Genomic DNA, 14,974 nt, shown 5'->3' with positions numbered 1-14,974 from the left:
CATTCAGGAGTGGAGAAAAATGAAAAAAGAAAAAAGAAAGTCCTCCTCCTGAATGTTATTATTTACATTATTAATTCATTTCAGCATCACTCTCATTACACACATAGAAGATGAATAAGCTCCAATTTTTTGTTGTGTTTTTTTGTAGCTTTTTAGAGTTCCTTGTCTAGAATTCCTGTGTGCCATCTTCCATTGTTAGTGTTGGTCCAGCAAGCTATATCCATAATGTGGTCACACATACTATCACTTCAAAATACCATAACATCTATAGATTCTTGTATACAATTATATTTTATTATTATTTTTTTTTTTTAAACATTATTTATGATGTTCTCATGAAGTTACTCCAGAGAGATATACATATATATTTATCTAATCGTTGCCTGATACATTGGCCAAATACTAGTCAGCCTGAGTGATTGCAGATAGAGTTAAAATGCAGCGCCCTGTTTCCACCAATCAGCGCCATCTACAAGCCTTTAACTACAGTCTAATCAGATCATCCGTTAGGCCTGAGGAAGGAGCGTAGCTCCGCAAACGTGTCGCCTTTACGTCCCCTGCATCCGGAAGTGATCTCATCCCTGTGGCTCCTGGGTTACAGCGTGCGTTCCAGCGGCAGGAAGCGAAGGCATCCACCGCCGAGCCTGTCCACCGGACACCAGCACAACTCGAACCGGACTATGAACCGTCAAGGATACAGCAGCAACACTACCTATATGCTTTCTTTAACATGTACCATTGTGAGTACCACCTTTTCACATTTTGTTTAAATACATTTTATGGCATTCTGCACTTAGAGTGGCGCCTTGTGTTCTTATGTTACAGCACCTAGAGGACTACTTCTTTTCTCCAAGCAGGGCAGCCTTCTAATGTGGTTAGTGGATTACAAAATTAACATGGACATTTCTTCAGTCTATATGGACATTTAAATTTTCGCTGACAGATTCATGTTCATTTATCCACATTTACCATTGACATTGCTTTTATATTTTAATTTTATATTTTATTTTTAATTTTCATTTTAATTCCTTATATCTCTTACACTGGTATTAATCCATTACTGTGTTGGGTTCAGCGCTCACTTTTACCTGTTAAATATAATTTCTTGACTACCTCTTGCACTTTTGAAGGCCCTGGAGAACAAGGATAATGGAAACGCCCCAAAAATGACCCCATTTTGGAAAGAAAACACCCCAATGTATAATCTATGAGGCATAATGAGTCTTTTGAACATGTCATTTTTTTCTACAAGTTTTTGGAAAATGTGTAAAGAAAATGAAAACGCATTTTTTTTTTTTTTTTTTTTACACAATGTTGTCCATTTACACAATGTTTCTAACACATAGCATGTACATACCAAAAATTACAGCCCAAAATAGATTCTCCTACTCCTCCTGAGTACGACGATACCACATGTGTGAGACTTTTCCACAGCGTGGCCACATAGAGAGGCCCAACATGCAGGGAGCACCATCAGGTGTTCTAGGGGCATAAGTTTCAAATAGAATTTGACTACCTATTACACTTTTGTGAGGCACTGTAGTGGCATAGATGAGAACTGATGTGGCATGGATGAGCATGAATGGGGGTGGATGAGCCGTGGATGGGGATGGCTGAGCATGAATAAGTATGGCTGAGTATGGCCGGGTACGGCTGAGTACGGATGGGTACAGCTGAGTATGGCTGGGTATAGATGGGATGGCTGGGTACGGCTGGGTATTGATGGGATGGCTGGGTACAGCTGGGTACGGCTGAGAGAGGAACCGGACGTGGCGCCGGTTTGTTTACAAGTGATCGCTCCATCATTCGACAGAGCAATCATGTGGTAAACGGTCGCTATTAGCGGCCGTTTACCGTGCGGTCACTGATATTCCCGGGTGCATGCCCCAGGGAGCGCACGAGAGTGGGATTCTGGGAGGACATCAATGTATGCCCTCCCAGAGTTATCGAGCCGTGCTGTAGCCGTCATTCGGCTATAGCGCGGTCGGCAAGCGGTTAAGGAGATTCACCCTATTTGTCCTGTTTACCGTTATCATCAAAAGTGAAAGTAAAAGAAAATCCCAAATTTTGGGTTGCCACCAAAAGAGTAACAAAGGGAAAATCCTCCGATGGAGACATTAGTTCTGGTGACACACTGGGATTCCCTCACTTTACAGGGATTTCCTCTCACTTTCTGTTTTGGTTATGGGACAGGAAATGAAGGGAAATCTCCCCAATGGGACACAGATAGCAAAAAAAAAAAAAAAAAAAAAAAAAAACTGAAAAGAGGTTTTAACCCTCCCTTACTATATCCTAAATGAAAAAAAAAGGAGTTTTGCCTTTAGTTACACTTCGTTAATTATCATTACTTGCGCAGTATAAGGTTTGTAATGTAATTTAATAAGCAGAGGCTTTAGTACTACATTAACACTTGAGTATAGAATTACTTTAGATAAAGACAATTATTTAACAGCACAGACCAAAGAGTTATGATATGCAATGCAGCAGACTCTAATTCAAATTAATAAACTAAAACACCCAAACATATGACTGTTCTTCTGTTAATCATTTGAGATTTTTGAATTATTTTCTGCAGCAAGATTATGACCTCAACAAGAGAAAATACTGTATTTATCGGCGTATAACATGCACTTTAATCCCCTGAAAATCAGGGGGAAATCGTGTGTGCGTGTTATACACCGATCCCTGCTACTTGGAGGGGACGAGCGCCGCTGGATGACACAGCCGCAATCTCCTGTGTATCCGGCGCTGTCACACACAATCCCGCGCCCCTGGCCCGGCATTGAACCCCTGCTCTGTCCATCAAATGAGCTGGGCGGGACTGTGAGTGACTGAGCGCCGGATACACAAGAGATGGCGGATCTGTGTTATCCAGCGGCACTCGTCCCCTTCAAATAGCAGGGGTTGCTGCAACTGGGTGATTCTGCCATGCAAGGAGAATGTATGCTATATCACCTGGTGGACATAGACCGTTAAAGAGGAACTAAACTGTGGTAACTAAAGAGGGCAAATGGTACAAAGGTCAAAGAACCTGTCACCAGAAATTCCCATGGTCTCCATGCAGCTTTCTTTCCCCCATTACTGACTGATTCTGCCAAACAAGCTGCTGATAAGACCTGTGCTTGTCTCCTCCAGCACTGGCATCATCTGCAAAGGCAAGTCTGTAGATATATACCATAGAGGCTGCAATCATGGGCATATTAGAGGCTGCAATCATGGGCATAGATCAGGCTGCATTGATGGGCACTGGTGAGGCTGCAGAGCACTGACCCTTATTTTAAAATTTAAGTTTTTTTTTCTGAAACTTCCCTCTTAAAGTTAAGGTGTGTGTTATATGCCCATAAATACGCTAATCTTTTCGCTGTGCAAAAAAAAAAAAAAAAAAAGGATGATTCGCTTCCAATATGGCCACACATAGGACTGATCTAATCATTCAACCAAAAGAGAAAGAGCACTGATTGAACAGCACAGTGGCTTATGGTTAGCACTTCTGTTTTGCAGCACTGAAATTCTTGGTTCGAATGCCAGCCAGTATGCTATCTGCATAGAGTTTGCATTCTTACATGGATTTCCTCCAAGACTCCAAGGACATGCTGGAGGGTTAAAAGGCTCCTATAGGCAGGTACAAACAGGCCGAATATTGGCCGGTTCAGTAGAAACCATCTGCGTTGGGCCCACGTGTACAGAAGCCTGTCTGACAGAAACCGATCTAACGAATGGCTTTTATCGAATGGGCATGCTGGAAGATCAGCATCCAATCAGCGCGAGCAGCCAATGGCTGATTAGTGTGTTCTGGCAGTGGGGCAGTCCCTCTGTCAGAGCAAAATAACTCAGTGTGGGAGATCGCTGCACTAACATCGCAGTACAGCGACATCTCGTTTTTTTTTCCGATCGGCCTGTTAGGTTGAACAAAAATGAACTCCCCGTGTGTACCCAGCTTAAGTGGTATGTCCAGGTGAAATAGGGACCTTTATTCATATTGTTAATTGATTTACTGTCTGAGAGAAAAAATTGATTAGAATATTGATTGAAAAGATGAATGATCCTATTAATCTACCTACAATCAGATTTTCTGTACAGACAGATCAGAATAATTTAAATGAAATTGATTGATTGAGCAAAAACAATAAAACAGAGATTTAATAAAACTGGTGCATATAGAATATTGTGCAGGTCTGCATAGGATCAGCTTCTAGGTTTTATTGGCAAAGCTTAATTGAGAACAAGCTGAAGTTAGATGCTGACTGGTTACTAAGCACAATTGCACCAGATTCTCTGTGCACCAGTTTTAGTAAATCTCCCCCACTATGTCTCTTTTTGACAATTCCTAGATTCAATCAATATTGTCTGATTCTGTGAAGAATCGTTCAATCACGTTGTTACATCTAAGGCCACTACGAGGGTTACCACACTTTCCTACAAACAAATTTTTCATCCAGATATATCAAATTAGTTTAGGCCCCCTTTCACATGGGGCTGTCCGTTTTGATGGACTCCGCTTGTTTAGCGGGGATTGATCCGTTGTTCTCCGCTGAGCAGGCGGATGACATGTGCGTGGATTTCCTCTGGGTACTCCGGTTTCCTCCCACACTCCAAAGACATGCTGGTAGGCCAATTGGATCCTGTCTAAATTGTCCCTAGTATGTATGAATGTGAGTTAGGGACCTTAGATTGTAAGCTCCTTGAGGGTAAGGACTGATATGAATGTACAATGTAAAGCGCTGCGTAAATTGACGGCGCTATATAAGTACCTGAAATAAAATAAAATAAATGTCCATCTCCGCTCACTGTCTGCTATGGGAAATCAGATGAAAACTGATCAGCCTGTCCATTTTCATCCGATCCGCCAGATGGATAGAAAATAGGGTCTCCATCTGTCTAGATTTGGCGGACCGGATCGGATAGCGGCGGATGTCAGCGGACATGTCACCGCTGACATCTGTCGATCCATAGAGGCGAATGAAACGTCTAATTAGGTCCGCCTGAAAAACGGACCTGATCGGACAGCATGTGTGAAAGGTGCCTTAGCTGAAATCAATAATTTTTTGCTCAAAATTGATCAATAACATTGCATGTCTCTTTTTGAGAATTCATTGATTCAAGCATAATGTCGGATTCTGTGAAGAACGAATCAGATGGTTACGTTTATGGCCGCCATAAGGATCACCATACAAGTTACAATCCAGCTGTACAATCAACTTTTTTTTTTTTTTTTTTTTTTAGGAAAACTTTACAATATTAAGACCTACCCAATCGATCTAAAATCGGGGCAGGCCCTTGCACTACATAGTTGTTGGCAGATCTAAAGGAGATTGTACAACCAAACCATAATGTGCCTGGTGAGTTTTAGATTGTAAGCTCCTAGAAGGCAGGGACTGATGTGAACGTAAAGCGCTGGGTAAACTGTCGACGCTATATAAATACCTGTAATAAATAAATAAAATGATTGGCCCACGGTGCCTATGGGAACGCTAACTCAAACATATAATTTCCCCTAAACAGGGAGGCAGACATTTGTTTTTAACATTATATAACATCCGTCTATGAGCTCCAGGCTCATATGTGCTGAACAATGACGTGCGCTAAGCATACTTACCACTTAGCATTAAGCATACTTATTACTAGTGAGCATTTCCAAGCCTATCCGACAAACAGGTATGGCGTGAATTTCAGCTCTACACCGAGGGCTGTGTTTAACAGATCCTACACAAACAAATCCAAACAATACATGAACTCACCCCAGCAGTGATCTGCCTGAAGAATCAACGCTGACTGTGCCAGTATTCCAATAATTCAGCTCACATTTTCTACATCGCTCTGTAAAGATAATGCAACATCCAAATGTGAAAACTTTGCGATTCTGAAAATCCAAAAGGCATTCAAAGTTGGGCTGTAGCTGGAATAGGATCAAGATGCACAGGAAACAAGTAAAAACCCTACTTTGCTGATTACAGATAAAAACATGTCAAACTTCCCCTGTGATGTAAGAAGTCAGAACCTCAGGAATCCAGTCCCTAAAAAAAAAAAAAATCTATTTCCGTTTGTAGGGAAAAAAAACAAGGCAGAGGAGAACATCCATGTGCCATCAGGAGAAGAAGTGTAGTGGGATTTCACGTCACTTCTAGGCGATTATTTGTGCAGGAAAGGTTTAGGATCCAGTGGATTCACAAAGAGAGTTTGGAGGAGGAATAAAAAGAATTCCTGTGTGCAGAGTCCCAGACAGGAGAGCAGTTGCTACATGTTGCAGCCAGTTCCTTTCCAGCACACAGAAAGGGATGTGTTACCTTCAGCCTGGAGGTGGACAGAGGGTGTGACAACACCAAGCCTGCAGCCAAGGGGGATGGGAGATCTCTTTAATAATAGATCTTTTGGGATCTTAGGAACCCCACAACAGCTCCCCCCCCCCTGTGTCTTCTTACCCCTGTGTTATGTTAAACTCCTCCTTTTGTTCACCCTCCTTTCCAGAGGAGGTGCTAACAGCATTTGTGGAGTGTTTTCACTCTGCTCTTCCACCTTTGACTTCTTTTTTATAGGCACATCAAATACAATACAGCTAGCTCACTTCTATAGTTTCTGCTATGTGGCACACCAGGTTTCATCATGCTTCCTGGTGTATTATTCTTGTTATTTTATGGAACATTAATGTAATAGATCTTGAAATAACTTTTTTTTTTTTTTTAAATATAAAAGCTCTTCAGATTTTAATTATGCTGTTTGTTTTGCAGCATACCATAGACAGCACATTGTCGCCGGTCATATTCGATTCACTTCATCCTTTTTTCTTTTTTTTTTCCATGATGTCAGGAATGGGATATAGATACAAAAGGGCGTGAAGGAGAAGCTAGGGCTCTGGGAGAGAAGACAGAACTGCCCCATGTGCCCTCTGCAGGGAAAGCATGAAAGCACAATCAACAGATCCAAACACTCATAGCAAGTTGCTGTCAAATGTTTACTGACCCTTCCTAGGTAGAAAATGAATTACATCTCAGCCATTATTTAAACCTTTTAAACTGGAACTTTACCCTTAACAACAAAAAGAATAAGGTTCTTTAGCAAGGAACATGCATTCCATAAGGTATTTTTGAAAACAAAAGTAGTGGGGCTTTAAATAGGCCAAATGAGAACAAAGTCGAAATAAAAATCTATATCAATTTTATTACACATAAAACATTGTCATAAACACAATATTATATATAACCTAGATATACATAAAGAAACTGTGCGATAAATACAAAAAATATGTAAATCTAATGGATACATGTACTTGTAACTGACCAGGTTTAGTACATTTATCCATTAAATTTACATATTTTTGTATTTATCGCAAAGTTTCTTTATGTATATCTAGGTTTTTAATATTGTGTTTACGACAATGTTTTATGTGTGTAATAAAATTGATATAGATTTTTTTCTGACTTTGTTCTCATTTGGCATATTTAAAGCCCCACTACTTTTGTTTTAAAAAATACCATATTCATTTATGGGATGATGCCAACGTGAACTTAAGATTGGATTTGATGACGTGTCCTCTACCCACAACTTTCTGAACATACATTCCATATTAATAATTATGCTACCAAAATGAGTGTGTGCTGTAAATTGCCTCCAGCATTGCTCTGGTTTCATCCTGCAAGGGGGTGCCATTTTGCTGAAGCCCAGAGCCCCTGAACAGCAGTAAATCATAAAGCAAAACTAAACCCATTGATTGAACTGTTTAAAAACCAGTAATCTTGGCCTTCCAGGAATGCAACTAACTGTCACATTTGCTTGTGTCCTCAACCAAACGGTCAAACCATCAAATGGCTGGTGTCATAACTGATCATATGTACAGCACCATGGCAGTTGCAGATCAAACAGAAGCAGCTTCTTTGGCTGTAAAGAACAGGAGGGTCTAAAGTGTTTGTTACCCCAGCGTTTCATATTCTTGATATGTGCCTGCTGTACCATGTATTTGTTTGGAAAAGTATCCTGTTCTCTTTGTATTGCTTCCTATGTGTGAAATCCCTGGTGTCCCTACCAGTTCCTCTGCTTCCCTATTAAAAACTGACCACACTAAGCAGGAGAACACAACGTGGTCAGTTCCCTAGCTATGCTGGAAACTGAGCCCGCTCCCCTCCATTTATCAGACTTGTGCTGACAGACACGCATCCCCCTGCACAGCCATTCACTGGAAAACGGAAAATTGTATCATACTTACCGTAATTTTCCTTTCCTGGTGCCTATCCATGGCAGCATACTAGTGATAGAGCTCTGCCTCGACTCCTCCCTCAGGACCAGTGAATAGCATAAATTAAAGACGTAGTCCCTCCCCCAACATTCTCCGTTAAATAGAATACTGAGGGTGGGAGCGTATGCTGCCATGGATAGGCACCAGGAAAGGAAAATTACGGTAAGTATGATACAATTTTCCATTTTCCTGGTGCCTCCATGGCAGCATACTAGTGATAAATAACTAGCTGACACGGGTGGGATAATGCTTAACCATAAATGTTTTAATTAGAATGGGACATTGCATCCTGAACTGCCCTTCTCCTGAACTCAACCGTTGTGAGAGCTCCTGGGTCGATATGGTAGTGTCTGAGGAAAGTATTGCGGGAAGACCAGGTGGCGGCCCTGCACACCGTCTCTAGTGACACGTTAGCCCTTGCTGCCCAGGAGGTTGAGACTGCCCTTGTAGAATGAGCATTCACTCGGGATGGAGGTTCCATATTCTTCATCCTGTAGACCTTCTGGATTAGTTTTACCACCCAAGATGCCAGGGTTCTGATGGAAGCTTCCTTGCCCCTGTATTTACAGAATGGAACAATAAAAAGTCTTTCCGAGCTCCTGAAGGATCTAGTGGCCTCTAGGTAGGCTCTGAGCACTCTGGAAACGTCCAGCTCATGACATGATCCCGAATCCGCTTCAGCAAATACTGGTAGTGCCCAAGGCTCCAAAAGGTGACTTGGAGTAGCGACTTTGGGTGTGAACCCCCGAAGGGGACGAAGCTCCACTCTATCGTGGAAGAAAGAGATGTGGTCATCACCTATCCCTAACGAGTGGAGTTCTGAGATCCTTCTACCAGATGTAATGGCTAGCAGGAAAACCGTTTTTAGTGTTATGTTCCATATTGTCAGTTGTTCCACTGGGGCAAATGGATGGTCAGAGAGGACTTCAAGGTCCAGGGATAAATCCCACTTGGGAAAAGAGCGTCTGACAGGTGGACGAATCTTTAACACTCCTCTGAGGAAAGTGACTACTAAGGGCTCTTCTGCCCATTTTTTATTTGTTGCGGCAGAAATTGCTGCTACTTGGACTTTGAGGGAACTTAGGCCAAGACCCAGATCAAGTCCTGATTGGAGGAAGCCGAGAACACCTGATGTAGAAGGAGAGATTGGATTAAACTCATTTGAGGCAGCAAATGACAAGAACTTGTCCCATATTCTTGAATATATAGCATTGGTTGCTGGCTTCCTGGCTCCTAGGAGGGTTGTTATGACCCCTGGGGAGCATCCTAGGGACTCGAACCTTGGCCTCTGAACCTCCAGATTCGAAGGTTCAGCTTCTGAGGGTCTGGATGAACTAAACTGCCCTGCATCAGAAGTTGAGGCAAAGGATGGATCCTGATTGGAGAGCTCACACTGAGGCGCATAGCTAGAGGAAACCAGGGTCTCTTCAATATGGGAGTACTGCCAGTACCTGGACTGTTTCTCTGAGAAGTCTCAGGAGGAACTTGAATATTAATGGCTGAGGGGGAAAGGCATATGCGGTGGTGAACCTCCAGGGGCATGACAGGGCATCTACTTCCTCCGCTTGTGTATACGGAAGGCGAGAGACGAATCTGGTCAGTTTGGCATTCCCCGGAGTGGCAAATAGGTCTACTTGAGGAGGATCCCAGAGGTTGGCAATTTGATGGAAGACCTGTGGATGAAGAGCCCACTCGTTGTTGTCCAAGAATTTCCTCGACAACGTGTCTGCTTCCGTGTTCAACCTTCCCGGGAGATACATTGCCCTGAGGTCTAGGACGTTCTTCTCTGCCCAGAGCATAATCGGCTCTACTTCCCTGAGGAGTGATGTGCTGCGAGTGCCCCCCTGCCTCTGCAGGTACGCGACAGCTGCCCTGTTGTCCAGGCGTAAAAGTACTCTCTGACCCCTGATCTGAGAGGCCAATGAAGTTAGTGCCAAGAACGCTGCTCTCATCTCCAGTATGTTGGATACTACTCCCTGGGTGGGACAGGACCATCTCCCCTGTATCCTGGTTTCCCCGCAATGGGCTCCCCAGCCCTGTCCACTTGCGTCGGACGTAACTGTGATCCAGAAGAGGGAACCCAGATGACGAGGTTTGGAGAGGTTTTCCGGAAGAGTCCACCAATGAAGGCTCCTGCGCATTGCTCCCGTCAGCAGAATTATCTGAGAGAGTCGCTGTCTCTTCCACTGCGCCAAGAAACCCATCTGAAAATACCTCAAATGCCAATGGGCCCAAGGAATCATCGGTATACAAGCAGACATTGTGCCAATGAGGCTCAGGCATTGCGATGCCGTTAGATACCGGCTCGCGATGGTTTTGACCATCTTCTGGATAATAATCCTCATCTTCAGGGATGGTAATGACACTGTCCCCTCCTGGGTGTCGAACATCGCACCTAGATAGATCATCCGCTGTGTAGGTGCAAGCTGACTCTTCTCTGAGTTTATCAGCCATCCTAGTTCTCTCAGGGACTGGAGAAGAATGTCTCGGTGATACACCAACTGACCCGGACTGCTTGCTAGGAGGAGGATGTCGTCCAAATAGTGGTATATCCTCAAACCCCTCTCCCGCAGGGGAACCAGAGCGGATATTAGAATCTTGGTGAACACCCTGGGGGAGGTGCACAGACCGAAGGGCAGGGCTTGAAACTGCAGGTGGATCCGACCTACTGCAAACCTGAGATACTTCTGAAAGGCAGGTAGAATTGGCACGTGTAAGTACGCATCCTGCAGATCGATTGAGATCATCCAATCTGTTGGCTGTACTGCCTGAATAATTGTTTGTAGAGACTCCATCTTGAAGCTTTCTGGGTGTATGTGCCTGTTGAGTCTTTTTAGATCGATCACAGGCCTCCATCCACCCGTTCTCTTTGGGACCAGAAATAGAGTGGAATAGAAGCCTGCGAAGCGCTCCGCCAAAGGAACCGGCACAGCTGCTCCCTGAAGTTGGAGTGACGATACGAATTGTCTTAGGGCTTGAGCCTTCAGCGGAGAGGATGGAATTTCCGTTCTTGTGAACGAATTTTGAGGTGGAGGATGAGAGAAACTCCAAAAGTGTCCCCATTGGATTGTTGAGAGGACCCAGGGATCCTGGCATTTGCTGGCCCAGACTGGAAGAAAGAATTTTAGTCTGGCTCACACCGGGAGTGTCTGGGCTAATCTGGCGTCAAAAGGACTGCTTCTGCTCATGTGGAGTCTGAGGGGCCTTCGACTTTCTGCCCAAGAAGGATGCCTGAGTGCCCCTCCAGGGTCTTCTGCCGTCTCTGAACTGCCTTGATTGTCTGAAATCTCTAGGGTTTGACTGGCGGAACCTGGAAGAACCCCCTCTGGATCTTCGCATCCTTCTGTCTTGGGGAAGCATACCTGACTTTCCTCCTGACAGCCTAGATATGGCTTTATCCATTTTGTCTCCAAATAATGCCTTCCCGTCGAACGGGATTTTGCACCAATTTTGCTTGGAAGCCAAATCCGCCGTCCAGGGTTTTAACCAAAAGGCCCTTTTCGCCATTACTGAGTGCAGCATAGATCTTGCTGAACACCTAATCGTGTCTATAGCTGCTACTCCAACGAAGTCTGCTGACAATCTAATTTCTTCCAAGGCTTTAATTATGTCTTCCTTGGGGACATCCTGGCGTAGAGCTGTTTCAATGTTATCCGTCCAAGCTCTAATGGCATTAGATACGGAGGTGAGGGCGATCGCTGGCTTACATGCCGCTCCTGCAGCTAAATAGCTCCTCTTGAGATCCATATCGATTCTTCTGTCAAGAGGATCCTTGAAAGAAGCGGAATCTTCCATAGGCAGGGTAATATTCTTTGCGAGTCGCACCACTGATGCGTCTACCACAGGTATGGAGTTTAGTGACTTTGTTCCCGCCTCCGGCAAGGGATACAACTTATTGAAACGGCCCAACGACAGCTTTTTATCAGTCCTAGACCACTCATTTTGAATGATTTGCGTAATTTCTCCCATCAAAGGGAAGAAAGCCTGTTTCCTTTTAAGGAATGGGAAGTAGCTTTTTGCTTCCTGGGGAGGTTCTTCAGTATCCTCCCATGCTATTGCGGCTCTTACTGCCTGGATGAATGGCTTTACCAATGAATGGCTGAAGCCGGAAGGATCTGACTCATCTGACGAATCGCCCGAGAGGTCTTCAGGTGAGGAATCTCTGGCCAGTTGGCCTGATGGAGGTAGAGGCGTACTGGCTGCGGAAGGACCAGGAAGAGCAAGCTCAACATCCTGCGCCTGGGACGTCTGCGGGACTGGCTGGGCAGGAACCAAGGCCGCAAGCTCAGAGGAGTCCTTCATAGTCCTTTTGAGCAGGTCCACCACCTGCTGGTTTTCCAACTCGCGGCTGGACGCATAGTCCGCAAAACAGTCCTTGCAGACTACTTTATTCGGCAGCGGACTAGCCCCACAGGTCCAGCACTTCTTTTTCTTGTAGGATCTAGGAGAGGGGGACTGGTCCCGTCTTCTGGATCTTGACCTCTGTCGCGAAGAATGGGACTCACGTCTTGACGAGCGGGACCGGTGGCGTGAAGAACGAGATCTGCGACTTGGGCTGTCGTCATCGTGGTGCCTTGAGGATTTTTCGGTCCTCTTGGAGTGGGCAGGGCTATGATTTTAAGAAAAATCATGTCAGGCCAGCGAGTGCACTTTTTTTTTTTTTTTTTTTATACGCACGTATAGGTGGTCCCATACCTAACGGAGGTGTGAGGATCTTTGTTGCGAGATGAATGGCTCATTTCAGAGTTGGGCATAAGGATCAGCTGCGGGAAAAAAATAGCAAGAAAGATAAGGAAAGAAAAGAATATATATAATTTTTTTTTTTTTTTAAGAGGCACATAATTCACTTTTTTTTTTTTTTTTTGGAATGCTTACCACAGAGCAGCTTAGAGAGACCTAGCAGGGCACAGCTGAGGCAACTCTGACCACCAGCCCCCAAGGCCGATCCTAAATAGCCTGAGGGTGGGTGGGGTAGAACCCATGAACCCCCAGTCACTCTGCCCCCTTTTTTTTTTTTTTTAATTTTTTTAAAGGAAAAAGGGCAAAAATTGGCCCTTTTTCCAGAAACAAAGATGGCCGCCGCGGCTTCGAGAGACCGCGCATGCGCAGTAGAGCCGACGCCGGGAAGCCGAGAAAAACACTCGTCAAGCGACGGCTGTCAGCTTCCCGGATCGCGCATGCGCAATAGGACGCAGGGAACGCCGAGCCACGCTACATACAAGGGAAGGCAAAGAAAATACAACACAGCCCCACAGTAACAGGGCGATGGAAGTCTCTCCTGATACAGCAGCCTGTAAACCTCACAGGTATCTAACAAATGTCTTACAGCCTCTTATATTTATACTTTCTTTGAAAGGGAGGAAAAGGAATGATGCAGAAGGAAAAGGGGGGGGGGGGGGATACAAATGCAACTTTCTTTCTCTTTTTTTTTTTTTTTTTTTTAAATGGAAACAACAAATAAGAAAAATGTAAAATCACAAGCCTGGCAGAATGGAGCTGATCCTTTTGCGACTCCTTTGCCATCATCATAGGATATGGTGGCAGACTGCGTTCCAGTGAGGAAACTCTGCAAGAAGACCTCAACAGATCCACAGAGGGGTTCCCAGTCTTATTAGCGCTGTGAGCGGCCCAAGAACAGGGACTGTGCACGGGAAAGGCTAAACCCGGCGGACGCTGCCGACTGCAGAGGTATGGACATACTGCTACTCTTCACCAGCACAAGAGGTATGAGGAAAAAAAGGAGAATGTTGCGGGAGGGACTACGTCTTTAATTTATGCTATTCACTGGTCCTGAGGGAGGAGTCGAGGCGGAGCTCTATCACTAGTATGCTGCCATGGAGGCACCAGGAAAATGAATTACATCTCAGCCATTATTTAAACCTTTTAAACTGGAACTTTACCCTTAACAACAAAAAGAATAAGGTTCTTTAGCAAGGAACATGCATTCCATAAGGTATTTTTGAAAACAAAAGTAGTGGGGCTTTAAATAGGCCAAATGAGAACAAAGTCGAAATAAAAATCTATATCAATTTTATTACACATAAAACATTGTCATAAACACAATATTATATATAACCTAGATATACATAAAGAAACTGTGCGATAAATACAAAAAATATGTAAATCTAATGGATACATGTACTTGTAACTGACCAGGTTTAGTACATTTATCCATTAAATTTACATATTTTTGTATTTATCGCAAAGTTTCTTTATGTATATCTAGGTTTTTAATATTGTGTTTATGACAATGTTTTATGTGTGTAATAAAATTGATATAGATTTTTTTCTGACTTTGCTCTCATTTGGCATATTTAAAGCCCCACTACTTTTGTTTTAAAAAATACCATATTCATTTATGGGATGATGCCAATGTGAACTTGAGATTGGATTTGATGACGTGTCCTCTACCCACAACTTTCTGAACATACATTCCATATTAATAATTATGCTACCAAAATGAGTGTGTGCTGTAAATTGCCTCCAGCATTGCTCTGGTTTCATCCTGCAAGGGGGTGCCATTTTGCTGAAGCCCAGAGCCCCTGAACAGCAGTAGATCAAAGCAGAACTAAACCCATTGATTGAACCGTTTAAAAACCAGTAATCTTGGCCTTCCAGGAATGCAACTAACTGTCACATTTGCTTGTGTCCTCAACCAAACGGTCAAACCATCAAATGGCTGGTGTCATAACTGATCATATGTACAGCACCATGGCAGTTGCAGATCAAACAGAAGCAGCTTCTTTG

The 14,974-nt window shown here is 43.8% G+C and overlaps 1 protein-coding gene across 3 annotated transcripts in view; it reads right to left on the bottom strand.

The window, feature by feature from the left end:
- Positions 1–14,974, bottom strand: part of SNX33 (sorting nexin 33) — a 94,562-nt gene that overhangs the window by 36,676 nt on the left and 42,912 nt on the right. The window contains exons 1-2 of one of the 3 annotated variants that reach the window (XM_073619041.1): positions 6,285–6,415; positions 5,739–5,817 (exon numbers count right to left, since the gene is read on the bottom strand). The gene's annotated coding sequence lies outside the window, so the exon portion shown is untranslated. The other 2 variants (XM_073619040.1, XM_073619039.1) reach the window with 2 other exon arrangements.

The sequence above is a fragment of the Aquarana catesbeiana genome, linkage group LG03 (genome assembly GCF_042186555.1).
Source record: "Aquarana catesbeiana isolate 2022-GZ linkage group LG03, ASM4218655v1, whole genome shotgun sequence".
NCBI lineage: Eukaryota > Metazoa > Chordata > Amphibia > Anura > Ranidae > Aquarana > Aquarana catesbeiana.
Note: the sequence above shows the minus strand (reverse complement) of the source record. Positions and strands in the feature narration are given on the sequence as shown.